This window comes from Marmota marmota, unplaced genomic scaffold, assembly GCF_001458135.2.
Source record: "Marmota marmota marmota unplaced genomic scaffold, marMar, whole genome shotgun sequence".
NCBI lineage: Eukaryota > Metazoa > Chordata > Mammalia > Rodentia > Sciuridae > Marmota > Marmota marmota.
In genome coordinates, this window is record NW_026000240.1 from 25,121,880 (window position 1) to 25,140,590 (window position 18,711).

Genomic DNA, 18,711 nt, shown 5'->3' on the forward strand with positions numbered 1-18,711 from the left:
GGCCGGCGGTGGCGGAGCCCCGGGCAGGTGAGCGCGGCGGCACGGGACCCGGATGCGGCGCGGCTGAGGGGTGGCAGGGTTGCGGCGGCCGGCTGAGGCTGCCCCCGCGCGGGCCGGAGAGTCGCTCCTGCTGCGCTGCCTGTGGCTCTGGCGACTCTGGTGCCAGCGCCGCGCTTCCTGCCCGCGCGGAGAACACCCGCCCGCCAGCCGGGCGGGGACGCCTCGGTAGGCTGCGGCCCGGCCCGGGCTCTCCAGGTGTCGCGGCGCCCCCAGGCCTCCGGGCGGTGGAGACGCGGCGGGCGCCCGGGCCGCTGGCGCTTTCGGCCCCGCTCCTGAGGGGCGCGGGTGCGGAGTGGCGCGGTACGGGTCCCTTGCGTCTCTGCCGACACATCCGGAGCTTCCCGACCCTCAGGTGCCTTTTTGCGCAGAAGTGTATTTTAGGGGCGGGGATCCTGGACTCGGGGGTTCCGGACGGGACGTGTTTTAGAATCGCAGCGTCGCCACGGACGGGTCCTGGGACCTGGGGCCTGGGGCCAAATGTCTTGATTTCCTAATTGAGAATAATAATATGGACTTGTTAGATTGTCGAGGGGGAGGCATAACCCAACAGTAATGGCTCGGTGAATGGTAGCTGTTAGGAGAGTCCTGCTGCAGCATCTCTTGTTAGCAATTGCCAGTTCTTGGCAGCGGGTTTGCGTTTGGGGGCACATTTACTTCCGAACTGCTCTAGTGCTGCAGTAACCTCAACTGGAGTTGCTTAATGCTGGAGCCTGTTATCTTAGTGGCCGAAGTAGAATTCTGTGGTCTCTTCCAAGAGTCAGTAGTCTCTTGGAAAAGGTGGCTTGGAAACCTGTCTTAGAAACCGAGTAGAAACTGCTGCTGTAAGGAAACCAGGTGAATTCAGGATTTGCTTAGGATGGAAGATGGTGGGACACATAAACTTTAAGTGCTTTGCTGTTTAAATAATCTTAAGAGACACTTAAACTCTTGTCACTTGTTACAGAATATAAACACAGGAAGAGTATGGAAACAGCCTTCTTTTTCTGCATTGCTACATCCGAAGGGAGTGACAGGTGCTTTTGTAAACATCATTGTGGGCAGTGTTACTGTCTGGTGAAGTCATAATTAAATTATAAGAGTACTTATTTTGAAGCACTGAATGGATGTTTGGACATATGATTCCTAATAAAATCATCTCCAACGAGTCAGTTCTCAGCTGTTTGTTAATCATTTGGGGATTTTTAGGTTAGGTTGTTAGCTTTTATGGTAAAAGCAGAACTGTGTAAGTGGTAATAATGTAGCATAGGAAAGGGTTGTCAGGATAAGGATCTGAACCTAGTTTTAGAACCCAAGTATGAAATAAAGTAAAAATCTTAAGGCTTAAGAAAGGAATTGTGCTGGAGTTGTGGCTCTGGCCTGTAAACCCCAGCAGTCTGGCAGGTGGAGACAAGACAAAATTTCAAGTTAGAGGCCAGCTTCAGCAATTTAGTGGGACCCTGTCTCAAGAAATAAAAAGGGAATGTAGCTCAGTGGTAAAGTGCTCCTGAGTATCAAGAAAGGAAGGCAGGGGGTGGGATTGTGTTTGTTTTATGCGCTGGGGACCTAACCTAGCACCTTATTCAAGTAAGGCAAGTGCTCTGCCACTGAGCCACATCCCCAGCCCTGAAATTGGAATTGTATTCACCCAAAGCAAAATGATTTAAGAAACAAAAATCTTTTCCTTACACCTCCGATTCACACTTTGACTAAGATATTCCACCTTGAGAGGGTTTTTTATTATTATTTTTTTATTTTTAGGAGATAATCCAGTTGGGTTTTGATTTATTGATATTTCCCACCTCTCTTGCTTGTCTTTCCTGTATATGTGTGTTAAGGATTGAACTCCAATATTTGTACATGCTATGCACAAATTCTACCACTGAACTACACAACCCCTAGCACCACTTCCTGCCTTTTGTTGTTGTTGTTGACAGACAGAACTTTTATAAGTTTTTGCTCCAACTTGTTTTGTGAATATTAATAAATTATATGAAAAAAATTTAAAATGAACCCTGCAGCCTGAATTATATTCTTCTTTGAGATCTTCCCTATTGTCAAATTTAGATTGCTGAACCCAATGGTAGCACCACAGCTAGCCACTCTGAAAAGGGTGGGGGTCAGAATTTACATTTTTTTTTTTTGGTACCAAGAATTGAATCCAGGGGCGCTTAACTACTGAGCCACATCCCCAGCCCTTTTTTATATTTTATTTAGAGACAAGTCTTACTGAATTGCTCAGGGCCTCACTAAGTTGCTGAGGCTGGCTTTGAATTCACAATCCTGCCTCAACCTCCCAAACCACTGGGATTACAGGCATGTGCCACATGTGCCACCCATCTCAGAATTTATAATCTTGCCTCGAATATGCTAGGCAAGCACTTGTACCACTGAGCCACAACCCCAGCCCCTAAGCCTTATTTTATTTTTTGTAAAATAGAGATACTCTAGAGATATTCTACTACTGAGCTACATTCCCGCCCACCCTGCCACCCCTTTTGGTTTGCTTGTTTTTTTTGAGTCAAGGTCTCCCTAAGTACAGAGGCTGGCCTCAAACCTGTAGCTTTCTCAGTTGCTGGGATTGCAGGAGTGGTGGTGGGGGTGGTGGTGGTGAATGACTAAAGAATCAAATAATATAAAAAGAGCCTTCAAATTTCCTAAAAAGTACTGAACTTCAAACTTCTACCTGCTTTTTTTTTTTTTTTTTGGTACATGGGATTGACCCCAGGCATGCTCTACCATTGAGCTACATCCCCAGTTGTTTTTAATTTTTTATTTTGAGATAGAGTCTTGTTAAGTTGCCCAAAGTGGCCTCCACCTTGTGATATTTTTGCTTCAGTTTTGAGGAGTTAGAATTACAGGTGTGCACCACCATACCTGATTGAACTTGGGACTCAGGGTCTTATGTTTCCTAGGCAAGCCTTCCACCATTGAGTTACATCCCCAGTCTGTGTTTGTGTGTGTGTGTGTGTGGGAGAGAGATAGATAGATAGATAGATAGATAGATAGATAGATAGATAGATAGATACTGGGGATTGAACCCACCCAGTGCTTCCTGCTAGTGCTCTATCATCTTCAACCTTTTAGAAAAATTTTATTTTTGATAAGGTCTGGATGAATTGCCCATGCTGGCCTTCATCTTGCAATCCTCCTGCCTCAGTTTCCTGAATAGCGTGGATTACAGGTTTGTGTCCCCACACCTGGCTTCTGTTTATTGATACCTTAAATATAACATGTTCAGGACTGGTGATGTTGCTCAGTAGAGGAGCACTTGCCTAGCATACAGGAAGTCCTGGGTTCTATCCTCAGTTACCCCCTACCATACACACAAAGTAACATGTTCAAATGCAGCTCTGGATTTCCATTCCTCAACCTATTCATTTCCTAAATGCATTCCTGCCCCATTCCTCACCCTGCTTAATCTAGTGGTCATCTTTATTTTATCTTTTTGTCTCACTGCTACTCCCCACCAAACATAACAAGTCCTTCAGAAAATCCTATTAGTTTACTTTCATGGTGTGTTTTGAATACATTTACTACATACTATTTGTATCACCACCACTCCAGTTCTTCCTGGGTAGTTATTATTATTATTTTTTTTTCTTGTGGTACTGGGAATTGAAGACTGAATGCAGGAGCATTCTACTTCTGAGCTATATCCTCAGTCCCAACCCCTGCCTTTAAAAAAAAAAAAAAAATTTTTTTTTTTTGAGACAGGATCTTGTTAAATTGCCAGCCTGGTTTCAAACTTGTGATCCTCTGGCTTCAGCCTTTCTAAATAGTTGCAATCCCAGATTATAGGTGTGCGCCAGTGCACATTGAGCTCCGGATAGTAATTTCTTTACTGGTCTCTTCACCTCTGGTCTTCTTTCAATTTTCACATAGCAATCCAAGTGATCTTTGATCATTCTCCTACCTCAATGGCTTCTCATGGTGCCAAGAAAATCCAAAATTTACTTCAGCTAATTTTCTTGCTCATTTGTTTATGTTAAGGGTTTTTTTTTTTTTCCCTTCAACATAATACAAACTTCATGATGACAGGGACCTTGCCTATCTTGCCTTTGGTATTCCCAGGAATCAGAACAGTTACTGGAACATTTTTTAGGAATAAGATGAATTATAAAATCTTCTGATTCCAAGTTTAACATGTCTTGAAAACAGTTTACTTTTTTTTTTTTTTTTTAAATTCCATGTTTGTGTAATAGGAAATAAGCAAAAAGCCTGGAGTTAGTCTTTTCTTAAATTAAGTATTTTTAACTCCCTTAAGGGATTTTTTTTTTTTTTTTTGGTACCAGGATTGAACCCAGCAGGGGTGCTTAGCCACTGAGCCACATCCCTAGCCCTTTTTTTATGTTTTATTTTGAGACAGGGTCTCACTAAATTGCAGAAGCTGGCTTTGAACTTGCAGTTGCTGAGATTATAGACATGCACCATCACATCCAGCTAGATCTTCAGTAAGGAAGGTGTTTACCTCTGATAAGACTAAGCGTTCAGACATTAAATCATTAATAAGAAAAACAAATGCAAGGGCTGGGGTTGTAGCTCAGTGGTAGAACACTTGTCTTGCATGTGTGAGACTCTGGGTTTCATCCTTAGTACCACATAAAAATAAATAAATAAAACAAATGTATTGTGTCTGTCTATAGCTAAGAATGTTTTTTTAAAAATGTGAATTTTATTCATTGTGTACTGAATCACTAGTATTTTTGAAAAAATGAACCAAAGAACGGCTCTCCCATCTTGTTTTTATTTGTTTCCCATCTGGGAAATCAAATCTAGGGCCTCCCATATGCTAGGTAAGCATTATATCACTGAGCTACATCCCTTGCCCTGTTTTGTTTTGGGGAGGCATTGAGTTTTGGTCTTGATTAGAGGGAATTGATTCTAGGATGTGCTAGTTTTATTTTGCAGTACAATCTTATTTAATATTTCAACAGATAACTGAATTGTTTTTCATTTCAATTAGACATTTATTATTTTTTTGGTACCAGGGATTGAACCCAGGGGCACTTATTCACTGAGTCACATCGCCAGCCCCCCCCTTTTTTTTTTTTTTAGAAAGGGTCTGGCCAGGTTGCTTAGGGCCTTTTTAAGTTGTTGAGGCTGGTCTTGAATTTGGGATCCTCCTGCCTCAGCCTCCTAATCTGCTGGGATTACAGGTGTGTACCACTATGCCCAAGTTAGTTTATTTTTTGAATCTGAGAACCTTCCATTACATACCTGTGTGTGTGTATGCACACACCAATGTAGGTGTATGTATATATCCTCTTAACCATTTGATTTGGAGTTATTATATCTTGGGGGTAAATCATCATTATTTGGTTTCTATTGACTTCTTATTTGAGAGCTTTTCATGGATTGTATAATGAGACATAGAATTGCAGATTTTCTCCCTCCCTGAGACCAAGTCTGTATCCCTGAAAGCTATCTAGCCTCTATGAACAAAGAAGGGTTCAGAAAAATCAGAAATATGTAATTTTATTGTCAAAATAGAAATATGGGGGGAAAATACATTGCAGGAACAAATTTAGACAGGAGAACAGTACTTAATGGAATACTAAGTACAAGAGAAGAAAAGAAACATAAGGGAGACTATCATAGATTTTCAAACTTGTATGGGACAAAGTCCCTTCTATGTTTTCCCCCCTTCCACCTCTTATCTCTCACCTCTATCCCATATTTTGGCACTTGGGCTTTTTTCCTTGTCTCCTTTCCATTTCCTGGTTTGTGTGGGCTCTTTTTCTGAGGAGCGTCTAGGAGTATGTGGTAGTCAGACCTTATGAGAGAAGCAATTATCCTTTTCCAAAGAGGAGGTTTCTTCCCCCTTACCCTCAGTATCAAGGATGGAACCTAGGCACTGAGCCACATCCTAAGCCCTTTTTAATTTTTTAAATTATAAGACAGGGTCTCATTAAATTGCTTTAGGTCTCACTAAGTTGCTGAGGTTGGCTTTGAACTTGCAATCATGTTGCCTCAGCCTATTGAACCACTGGGATTTTAGGCATGCCCTATTGTACCTGGCCTAAAAGGAGATCTCTGCTTTCTCATCAAGGTAGTGTTCGTGTCTTCCAGCTTTCGGGACTAGTTTTACCCTTTATCATAGCTTTAAACTTCTAGCTCTCTTTAACTTGTCGTCCCCCGCTCCTCCCGTACTGGGGATTGAACCCAGAGATGCTTTACAATACTAAGCTATATCCCAAACCCTTTTTATTTTTTTATTTTAAGGCAAACTCTTGCTAAAGTGCCAAAGCTGGCCTTCAACTTTTGATCCTTCTGCCTTAGCCTCAAGTAGCTGGTGTTACAGGCTCTTATTTCTTTATAGTAATTCCTTGAATATTTAGCAGATAACCTGAGGTTGGCTTTTTTTTTTTTTGAAGAGAGAGAGAGAGAAAGAGAAAGAGAGAGAGAGAATTTTTTTTTAATATTTATTTTTTAGTTTTCGGCGGACACAACCTCTTTGTTTGTATGTGGTGCTGAGGATCAAACCCGGGCTGCACGCATGCCAGGCGAGCGCGCTACCGCTTGAGCCACATCCCCAGCCCCAGCTTTTTTTTTTAATATTTATTTTTAGTTGTAGTTGGATGCTATACCTTTATTTTTATGTAGTGCTGAGTATCAAACCCAGGGCCTTGTGTATGCAGGGTGAATGTTCTACTGCTGAGCCACAACCCCAGCCCGAGGTTGGCTTTTTTTAATTTTTATTTATTTATTTTTTAGTCATACGTGACAATAGAATGCATTTTGATATATAATACATACATGGAATGTACATACATCAATCATATTGTCTATTCTGCTGCCCTTCCTATCCTCCCCTCCTCTCCCATCCTTTCTCTCTATCCAATCTAATGTGTCACACTTTTTTTTTTTCTTTTTCTCATTACAACATCATATATGTATTCTGTATAACAATGAGGTTCTCCTTCCATCTTCTGTGCAACTCCCCTTCTCCCTCTTTTTCCCTCCCACCTCTCTTCCCTATTTAGTGGTAGTCTTCTCATGCTCTTCCTCCCTATCCCATTTTGAGTCACCCCCTTATATCAGAGAAGCATTCGGCATTTGTTTTTTAGGGATTGGCTAAGTTCACTTAGCATAATCTGCTCTAATGCCATCCATTTGCCTGCAAATGCCATGATTTTATTATTTTTTAGTGCTGAGTAATATTCCATTGTGTATAAATGCCACATTTTTTTAATCCATTCATCTATTGAAGGGCATCTAGGTTGGTTCCACATTCTAGCTATTTGGCTTTTTAATTGGGAGTTTACTTCTGAAATCAAGGATGCTAATCTGGACAGTTCCCTATTTTCTGATATTGCTAGAGCTAGGTTTGCAGCTCCAAATCCTCTCTGGTGTAAATCCAGGGACTGAAGCATCCCTGACCCTGTAGTTTGGTTTTTCTGGTGCTCCAGCCATTTGGGAGACCACCAGGCAAGTGCTCATTTGCCTTCAAGGGAAATGTGATCCTGATTATCCCTGCCTGCAACAGGAGGATTATGTGGATTAAAAGAAATCCATGGGTAATCCAAAAGCTTTATTTTAAACTACGGTTTAAACATTCCTGACCACAATTTGTCCTTGCATTTATAATGACTAATTTATAATATTTACTAATTGCACATTGCTAATAATAATTTATAATATTAACTAATTGTACTCATCCTGTTATTTAGAAGTAGCAGAGTTGTAAAGTAGAGATAAAGTGGAAAGGATCTAAGGAGTTAGATGATCAACCAGCTTTGCCCACATAATTTGGTGCTGCCTGGGTGGTTTCACTGCAATGTTTGTTAGACCTTGAAGACCTGAATTCCATGAATTCCTTACCTGCTGAGCCACTGTAAGGAATTTGAAGTGACTGTCAACAAGAGGTCAAACTCCATTTTGACATATTGTACTTTACTTCTTCAAATAATTGAACTTTTGTGATCTAAATCAACATTTCATACTATCAGAGTTATAAATTCAACTCAACTTGGAGGAGGGTTTTTAAAAATTTCAGATTATTTAAAATAGCCTATTAACAATTTTCTTAGGAAATAACTTGAAGGCCTGCCATTTGAAATAGGAGATGCTCAGTATTTGTATCTAGTTTACTACTATCTCCAGTTACTTAAACATGATAGCACAGTAATTAATTTCTACTAAATTATTGAAATATAATTTCAGTTATTCTTTTATGTTCTTCTGTGTGTGCGTGTGCACAAATAGTCCTGGGGACCCAACCCAAGGCTTCAAGCATTCAAGGCAAGTGGTGATACCACTGGGCCACACCCCTAGACCCATAAAATTATGTATTCTTGAACTACTGATTTAATATAGGTTTTGTATTTAGATTCTATTAAATTGAGCATTTTCTTCATTTTTATAAACCATTTCAAATTGCTGCTGTTATGTGAACAAAAATGTAATTATTTAAAACATGTATTTGCTGGTTATAGTGGAGCACGCCTACAATCCCAGCTGCTTAGGAGGCTAAAGCAGGAGGATCTCAAGTTTGAGGCTAGCCTCAACAATTTAGCAAGGCCCTAAGCAACTTAGTGAGACCTTGTCTTAAAATAAAACATAAAAAGGGCTGAGGATGTGGCTCAGTGGTAGAGCACATCTGGCTGGGTTCAATCTCCAGTATCAAAAAAGTAAAAATAAAGCATGTTTTTGTGGTTGCATATTTTCAAAAGTTAGGTTCCATATTTATGAGCTGTACAGATAACATTCCCCTTAATTAAGATTCATTCCATATAATTTTTTTTTTGTTTTGAGTATTGGGGGGTTTAACCTAGAGGCATTTTACCACTGAGCCACATCCCCCAGACCTTTTAATTTTTTATTTTGCGACAGGGTCTCACTAAGTTGTTTAGGGCCTTGCTATGTTGCTGAGGCTTGCCTAGAATTTGCAATTCTCTTGCCCAGCTTCCTGGGTCACTGGGTTTATAGGCATGAGCCATCGCACCCAGCTTCATTGATAATTTTGAGGGGGAACTCCTGAGGAGAACTAGATGAAATTCTCCTAATGTGTTTAGTTTATGCATTATGATGTGAGCCTAAGGAAACAGGCAAGTTTGGGTCAGTTGGAATTATTTTATTGTTGTTTTTTCCACTTATATAATTGTGGAAATTTCATTCTTTCTTTGGGAATCATTAGTTGCCTTAACTCCTCCTACTCCTCCTCCTCTTCTTTTTTTTTTTTTTCTTTTCTTTGTACTGAGGGATTGAATGCAGGGGTGTTTAACCACTGAGCTACATTCCTAGCCCTTTTTATTTTTTATTTTGCGAGAGAGTCTCACTAAATTGCTGAGGCTGGCTTAGAACCTGAGATCCTTCTGCTTCAGCCTCCTAAACTTCTGGGATTACAGGTGTCCACCACTGCATTCATTTTAGTTGTCTTAATTCTTGTGATATAAGCTACACACATTCTAGTATTAATGTGTTTTCTAACAGAGGAGATTTTGGGTTTTGGATCCTTGTTCTGCCTGCAAGGAGTGTTTGATGTTCTTGTAACTTGTTGATGGAACAGTAATTATACTTGTCTGCTTTTAATTGCCATGTGTTCATCATTTTCAAGCCCTAAGCTAATCATATGTTATATATTCCTTTATAGCTCTATAATATTTTCCAACTAGCAAAAATTATTTCACTTATAACTTGGGAAGAATTCACTGTCTTCTTGAGTCCCAGATAATTATTTTTGAATTGGTGATTTATTTAATTCTGTTGTATTTTGTGTATTGTCTCCATCTTTCTTTTATATTCATTTACCATTTAAAGTTGTGGTCATCAATATAGCTTATTAGAAAGGCTATTAGAAAAAATAGTTTATTAGGAAAACTCCCCTGGGTATCTTACTGTATATAAAATCAGGCAGACTAACAATGGCAAACATTTATTGGGTGCTTACTTATGTGGCAGGCTATGCTAAGTGCTCTCTCTGTTACTTTATTTTCATAACAACTCTCTAAGGAAGGTATTAATGATATTCCCCCTTAAGAGATAGGGAAACTGGATATAGTGGTGCATGTCTGTAAGAGCAGTCACTCCTAGGCTGAGGCAGGAGGATCACAAGTTCAAGGCTAGCCTCAGCAACTCGGCAAGATCCTGTCTTAAAATAAAAAGGACTTTAGGTATAGCTCTGAGATAGACTACTCCTGGGTTTGATCCCTAGTACTATGGGAAAGAGAGGGGTTTGGGAGGAGAGAAAGGAGCAAACTGAAGTTATAGGAAGTTAACATGCCAAGTGGCACAGTTTTTAAGTCAGGTTTCAAACCTAGATTTGTCTAACTCTAGAATTTTTGCTTTCTATTGATCATCTCATCCTTTTTTGTTTTTGGTACCAGGGACTGAACCACTGAGCTACATCTCTAGCTCTTTTTAATATTTTATTTAGAGACAGGGTCTCACTGAGTTGCTTAGAGCCTCACTAAGTTGCTGAGGTTGGCTTTGAACTCATGATCCTCCTGCCTCAGCCTCCCAAGTCACTGAGATTACAGGAGTGTGCCACTGCGCCCAGCTCATACTTTTCTTTGTCTTAAGTTCTGAAAGTGGAAAAGTACTATATGTGGGCTGGGGTTGTGGCTCAATGGTAGAGCGCTTGCCTAGCATTTGTGAGGCACTGGGTTTCGCTCCTCAGCACCACATACAAAAAATAAATATATAAAATAAAGGTACTGTGTCCATCTACAACTTTAAAATTTTTTTTTTAAAGAAAAGGAATATATACATTTAAAGTGTTGTGTTTCCCGGTATAATAACCATCACCCTTATTTTATAATACCTGTGTATTTGAAGACAGCAATCTTCCAGTCATATAGCCATTAACTTACTTTTTAAGTAAGTTAAAAAGTGGGGGATTGAACCCAGGAACACTCTTCCACTGAACTACATCCTCAGCCTTTTTTATTTTTTATTTTGAGACCAAAGTGCCACCGCATCTGGCACTTTGAGCGTCCTCCAAGTGATTCTGATAATTTGCTTAAGTTTGAGAATAGCTGTTCTAGTTGTAGATAAGTATAAATGAAATAATCCCTAAAGTAAATTTAATTACTAGTTATAATGATAGCTATGAATGAAAAGTACATGGTATAATGAGAAGATAGAGCAGAAAATCCTAGTTTGTTCTGCAGGTTTAGGGAAGGTTTCCCAGAGGAGGTGATGTTTGAATTGAGATGCGAGTGATGAATGAGTTAGGTCAGTGATTCTCATCTGGTGTTGGGACAAGCTTTAGAGGTTGTTTCAAAAATAAGAGGCAGGGCAGTTTTGGTTGTCATAATGATAGCCTTAGTGAGGTGAAGGACAGCCTGTAAAGCAAAGACTTGTGTTAGTCTTTTGTACTGAGCTAAAGTACTTGTATGTTAGCCATTTATTACTGTGGCAAATACCTGAGATAATCAACTTTTAAGTAGCAAAAGTTAATTTTGGCTCCCAGTTTTGTAGGTTTCTTTCTGTGACCCATTGACCCTATTGCTTTGGGCCTGTGGGAGCACAACGTGTTAGGAGTGTGCTTGGAGTGTGTGGCAGAGGAAATTGTCCATCTCTTGGTGGCCAGGAAGCTAAAAAAGAGAAAGGAGGAGGGGCTAGGTTTCCAGTATTCCTTTCAAGGATATACTCTGATGAATCAACTTCCTTGTAACAGGCACCATCTTCTAAAGTTCTACCACCTTCCTATAGAGCCACTTGGCTGAGGACTGAGTCTGCAACACGTGGGCCTTTGTGGGACATTCAAATCTCAAAATCTAGCAACTTGATGTGTGTCCTGCAGGACCTTCCATCCTGACTTCATATAGATGAATACCTATTTACTTCAGCCTCAAACAGTGAATCTCAACTCTGGCTGCACACTAGAATCAGAGAGCTTTTAAAAGATGCTGAGAAGCTGGGCATGGTGGCACACACCTGTAATCCCAGGTACTCAGAAAGCTAAGGCAGGAGGATTACAAGTTTGTAGCCAGCCTCAGCAATTTACCAAGACCCTATCTCAAAATAAAAATAAGAGGGACTGGGGCTTTAGCTCAATGAGGTGTCCTTGGGTTCAATCCCAGTACCACAAAGGAATTACCTCAATGGATAGCACAGGTTGAGAGCCATTGGCCTAGGACCTAACTGGATTTTATGTATAAGCAAAATACTTTGAGGCATGGTTTTAATAGTCAGTTTTCCAAGACTGGAGCTGCTTAGTAAATGTAAGGAAAAATTATGCAATTATGCTTTGTTTTTTTAGAACTTTACCAAGAGTTATCTTTCTAAAATTCATGTCACCAATGACATATGTTGGTGGTGCTGTTTAATCACCGAGACGATATATGTATCTGTTGTTCTATGTAGCGATCACATTTAGAAACTAAGTATTGGTGCAACCATTTGATTACCATTTTATTACTTCTAATGTAGTTGTACTGGAACATTTACCATTAGCATGAAAATATTTTTATAATAAATTAATGTTCCTTTTATTTGTCCTTTTTATTATAGTTAGAACTCTACATAACGTGTGGATATGTAATTATTTAAAGTTATGTTTAGCTCCTATTAACTATAAATTTTATTTTAAATGGTTAAGGAAATATTATTTTTAAAATCCCTTTTTAAAATAATGGGCCTAACATGGCTAAGAACTCCCAAATAAGTGAAGGGTTGCACATTGGAAGGCTTTTTAGTGGGAAGCAGCCTGGCATTTTGGAGTAACTACAAGGAGGCCATATATGGCCTGAGAGGAGGGAGGGAGGGAGGGAGAGAGAGACATGTATAGGATAAGGGATGTGTAGATGAGCCAAGTAGGGAGTGAATACTCACAGAGTAGAATCAGAGTGAGATGTGTCTCAAACAGCAGTCTGAAAGCATGGGCATTTATAGTCCCATAAAGTATATTTTCTTAGATTTCAGATATCAAGTTTAGAGGGAAAAGTCTTGGACACCAACTATTAAAATTTGATATCAGTACATAGTTATCATTGTAGCTCTCAGTTGTCTAGGTAACCATCAGCTAGCCACTTGGCTCAGTCACAACTTATGTTATAAGAAAAAGCTCAAAATGGAGTTAGTGTTGTCAAAACAGTCAAATCTACCGTAACTAAAATACCAATTTTCTTAGACCCCTGAGAATCATAACATGGCAAAGCACACATCACAACACTAGTCCATGTTCTATTTTTGCCAGATATATACTATTATTCATGATACCACTACCAGTTCAGCATCACATTGTAAATATGGTGTCAGGTTTCTATGATTTCCTTTAATTTGAAGCAGTTTCTTAGCTTTTCTAGTCAAGCACTCTATCATTGAGCTACATTCCCAGCCCTCTTTGTCTTTCTTTGTCTTTAATAACTGTGATGTATTTGGAAAATACAGGTTGATTTATGTAATAGAATGTCCCTCAATTCATGTTTGTCTATTCTTCATAATTTGATCCAGATTGTGCATTTTTGGCAGGAGCACCACAGAAGTAATGCTGCATGTCCCTCAGCATAAATGTGATGGTAGTTCATTTCATTATTGGCTTTTTTTTTCCCTTTATTATTGGCCATTTTAACTTTGATCACTTAAGGTCATGTTGGCCCAATTTCTTCACTTAAAAGTTATTAGCTTTGCTTTGGTGATTAATAAGTATTATACTATGGGAAGATCTTTTCAAACTTTTCACCAATTTTACCATCTATTGATCTATTTCTCCTTACCCCAGTACTGGTGATTGCACCTACAGGTACTTTATCATTGAGCTACATTCCTTTATTTTAAGACAGATCCTTGTACTTATGATCCTTCTGCCTTTGCCTCCCAATTAGCTGGGATTATAGGCATGTGCCATTATGCCCAGCTTTGATTTATGTTTTAGTTTTTTTTTACTTGAATCAATTGTTATTGTCATGGTTGCGAAGTGGTGATAAACTTTTGTGTGTGTTTGTGTGGTCCTGGGAATTGAACCCAGGGCCTTGTGCATGCAAGACAACACTCTACTAACTGAGCTATATCCTCAGTGGTGATAAAATTTTAAAGGTTAGCAAAAAGCAAAACTGGCTTCTTCAGCATTCAGCTAATTATTAGCATATGAATAAGTTAAGTCCTTCCTAAAAGTGTAATTAGAATAATTTTTTTTTTTTTTTTAACTTATGTTTATTTGTGTTGCTGGATATTGAACCCAGGGCCTATGTATGGTCAGGCACACATTCTACCAGTGAGCCACACTCCCAACCCAAACTTTAGTGGGTTTTTTTGTTTGTTTGTTTGTTTGTTAATTATTTATATGTATTTTTTTTTAGTTGTTTATGGACCTTTATTCATTTATTTATATGTGGTGCTGAGAATTGAACCCAGCACCTCACACATGCTAGGCAAGCACTCTTTATCACTAAGCCACAACACCAGCCCCCAAACTGTAGTTGTTTTTTTTTTGTTTTTAGGAGAAAAATATTGAACTTAACAGTAATTCTCCAGCAAGTTAACGATTTGATTATAAATTACCAAAGAGGGGCTGGGGATGTGGCTCAAGCGGTAGCTCGCTCGCCTGGCATGCGTGCGGCCCGGGTTCGATCCTCAGCACCACATACAAACAAAGATGTTGTGTCCGCCGAAAACCTAAAAAAAAATAAATATTAAAAAAAAAATTACCAAATGATAAAAGCATGTTTTTGAGAGTCTATAGGCAGAGAAAGTTTTAAATTCTAATGAAGTCCCTCTTACCTATTGATCCCCCATGGATCATGATTTTTGGTGGTGTCTGAAAGCTAATAACCAATTGCAAGTTGACCTAGTTTTGTCCTAGATGTTTTATAATTTTATATTTTATATCAGAGATTTTGAGTTTCTTTTTTTTAACCATAAAATTTGAGTTTCTTTTTTTAACTAAGATTTTTACTATTGTCAATAAGTAATATTTTTTGACTTTTTAAAAAAAAATCTCCTTTAATTCTTAGATAGGACATCAATGCCAATCACAAGTTTCTCAGAAAATTTTTCTCCTAAATATTTTATAGTTTTTTATGTTTTACATCAGAGATACATTTTTCCTTTCTTCCTTTTGTTATTTACTTATTTATTTATTCATACATACATACATACATACATATATACATACATACTGAGGGTTGATCTCAGGGGCTCTGTACCACTGAGCTACATCTCCAGTCTTTTTTTTTTTTAATTCTGAGATTGGGTTTTACTAAATTGCCCAGGCTGGCTGCCTTCTTCAGTCTCCTGAGTCATTGGGATAATAGCATGCACCACCAAATCTGGCTTTGGGTTTCATTATTGTTGACAAGTAATAATTTTTGCTTTTCTTTCTTTTTTAAAAATTTCTCAGATATAAATTTCATAGTTAGAAGAAAAATAGTGAAGTGAAATTTTGGAACTTTTTGAGGGGTGAATAAGAAGCTCTGTTAACTTCAGATTGCAAAACCACATGTCATATGTAGAAAATAAATCCATCTTTTCCCAGCCCTCAATTTGATGGAGGGAATAAGATGTATATTATAAGAAATCAGCCCTAGAGACAACATACAATATAATGCTTAATCATTGTCTACATTCCCCAGCCCCCTTTTTATTTTTTATTTTGAGTTAGGGTCTTGCTAAGTTCTGAGGCTAGTCTTGAACATGTGATCCTCCTGCCTCAGTCTCCCAAATTGATGGGGTTATAGGCATGCACCAGCATAAACGGCAATAACTGAATGCTTTGCCAATAAAGTATGAACCACCAATGAGCTGTGGTCAAAATTAGGACCTTGGGAATGCCACATTTGTTCTACTGAGAGGGGCTTTCCTAGGTTCCAAACTGCAGAGACTTTCTGAATATCATGACACACAGTCTCTGCATTTTACAGCTTTATTTACAATTGAGAATGGAGGACCAGAGAAGGAGACCATTAGCTCTAATGCATGAAAGCTGCAGTGGCCTCCCTAGAGTTGTAGAGCTGAATGGGCTCAGTGTAAAATCTTACCCCCATAACCGACAATCTTCTCATCCTCTAATTATGACACCTTGACCCAGTCTCACTGAGGTCCTTACTGCAAAAGAATTTATCTTCATTGTCACAAGTGTTTTTTTTTTTTTTTTTTTGGTGGTGCTAGGGGTTGAACCCAGGGTCGTCTTGTGCATGTGAAGCAAGCACTCTACCAACTGAGCCATATCATCAGCTCTTCACAAGTGCTTCTTTAGCTGTCTAACTAACGAGCAAATCTGGATATGTTGATTATCAGGGTATTAGTCTAGTTATATTAAGCAAGAGAGACAAGTGTGTACCCTGTCTTCATTGATGTCAGTGTTTAGAAGAGTGGGAAGGTGGGGCTCATTTACAGAAATGTAAGAAGGCATTGATTTGAAAGTAAATGCAATTAAAGTTAGGAATTTTTTGTATGTGTGTATGCTCAGTGCTGGGGATCAAACCTAGGGTCTTGTATATGCTAGGCATGTACCCCATCTCCATTTAAAAACATCTTATTTGATGAAATGTCAAATATACATGAATTTGATAAACTGTTTGTATTCTTTCTTAGACATCAGTGAGCAGCACTTTCCTTACCTTGACACTACCTCCCCTCCCCCACCATTTTTTAAACAGTAGTGCAATAGTGTCCTAGAAGAGGTGTATACTTTTAGTCAGAAGACATAGCAGTGGGTGTTCATAGTTTAAGATGAGTTTTAGGATCTGCTTTCCTTATTCCCTCAGGGCGTAACTTTGAAAATGTCCAATCTTATGTTTTCACACCAGGTCTGAATATATTCTTTATTCTACTTCTGGCATTGCTATCAATTTATCATGAGACTTTTCTTTTATACATTTCTATTAGTTAAAGTATTTGCCATGCGAAAATCTGCTTAATTCACATATACCTTTTTTGGGGGGGTGTGGTGGGAAATGGGGATTGAACTCTGGCACTTGCCCACTGAGCCACATCCCCAGCCCTACTTTGTATTTTATTTAGAGACAGGGTCTCACTGAGTTGCTTAGCGCCTCATCGTTGCTGAGGCTGGCTTTGAACTTGTGATCCTCCTGTCTCAGCCTCCAGAGCTGCTGGGATTATAGGCATGTGCCACTGCACATGGCTCACATATACCTTTAATATTAGAGTTTGTGGATGTTTTTCTATATTTACTATTTATTGGAAATTTTATTGAGAAGATATGTGTTATATGTTGTATGAGGCACTGGGAATTCAAAGTTAAAGAAGGCTCATGAACTTTAGGGAACTTTTAGAGAGACAGATAATTCTAGTAAGGTGTGGTAAGTACAAATGGTAGAGCCTCATTGGGTTATTGTGGGAACACTGAACAGAGCAGTGGTTGATTCTCAAAGTATGGCATCCCAGGTCACTAAACTCCTTAAGGGATCTGCAAGGTCAAAACTATCTTTGTAACAATACTAAGATATTATTTATTCTTTTGTTGTTGTTGTTGTTCTCATTCTCTCACAAGTAGATATTGAAGTTTTCCAGCAGCAGTAGGACTTGTGATATTTCAACAGATGATAATATAGTTGTTATTATCTGTTAAGCAGCCATTACAAAAATGTGAAATATTGTCACTCTTCTCACTAAATGATTTATTTTGAAAATATAGCTTCTAAAAATAAGATGTTAGCCAGATATGATGGCCCATGCCTGTAATCCCAGCAACTCAGGAGGCTAAGACAGGAGGATCACAAGTTTGAGGCCCATCTCAGCAATTTAGTGAGCTCCTAAGCAACTTAGCAAGACCCTGTCTCAAAACACAAAAAGGGCTGGGGATGTGGTTCAGCCAAAGCATCCCTTAGTGAAATCCCTGGTATATATTTTTTTTTAATATTTTTTAGTTTTAGGTGGACACAATATCTTTATTTTACATTTATGTGATGCTGAGGATTGAACCTAGTGCCTCGTGCATGCTAGGCAAGCGCTCTACCACTGAGCCACAACCCTAGCCCCGAAATCCCTGGTATTAATGAATGAAGTTAAAAAAATGATCTTTTTTTGCATACTGGGGATTGAACCCAGGGGTGCTGTACTACACATCCCAGTCGTTTTCATTTCATTTTGAGGTAGGAACTTGCCAAATTGCTGAGGCTGACCCAAAACTTGCTATCTTCCTGCCTTACCAAGTAGTTGGAATTAGAGGAATGTGCCACCATACCTAGCTAAAAAAATGAATTATTTTTATATCAAAATTTAGAGTTGGGGTTTGTTGCCCATGTCTGCAATCCCATCTACTCACAAGGCTAAAGCTGGACGACAAATTTAAAGCTAGTCTAGGCAAATTAGTGAGGCCCTGTATCAAAATAAAAAACTAAAAGAAATGGGGAGTCAGTCATGGAAGCACATACCTATAATCCCAGTGATTCAGGAGGCTGAGGCAGGAGAATCACAAGTTCAAAGCCAGCCTCAACAACTTAGGGAGACTGTCCCAAAATTAAAACACTGGGGATGTAGCTTAGTGAAGCACCTCTGGTTCAGTCCCTACAAAAATGTGAAATATTGTCACTCTTCTCACTAAATGATTTATTTTGAAAATATAGCTTCTAAAAATAAGATGTTAGCCAGATGTGATGGCACATGCCTGTAATCCCAGCAACTCAAGAGGCTAGGACAGGAGGAGGTGATGAGCATGTAACCGAATAGTAGAGTGCCCCTGGGTTCAGTTCTGGGTGGGTGTGGGGGGAGCCCTCATGAATGGAATTAGTGACTTTATGAAAAAGACTGGAGGGAACTAGCTAGCCA

General features: G+C 39.2%; 1 protein-coding gene across 2 annotated transcripts in view; it reads left to right on the forward strand.

Annotated features, from left to right (window-relative positions):
• The first annotated feature begins 1 nt into the window (after position 1).
• LOC125613584 (phosphatidylinositol 4,5-bisphosphate 3-kinase catalytic subunit beta isoform-like) overlaps positions 2–18,711 on the forward strand; it is a 44,335-nt gene continuing 25,625 nt past the window's right edge. For both annotated transcript variants that reach the window (XR_007344142.1, XR_007344143.1), the window contains exon 1: positions 2–27. The gene's annotated coding sequence lies outside the window, so the exon portion shown is untranslated. The remainder of the gene's footprint in view (positions 28–18,711) is intronic.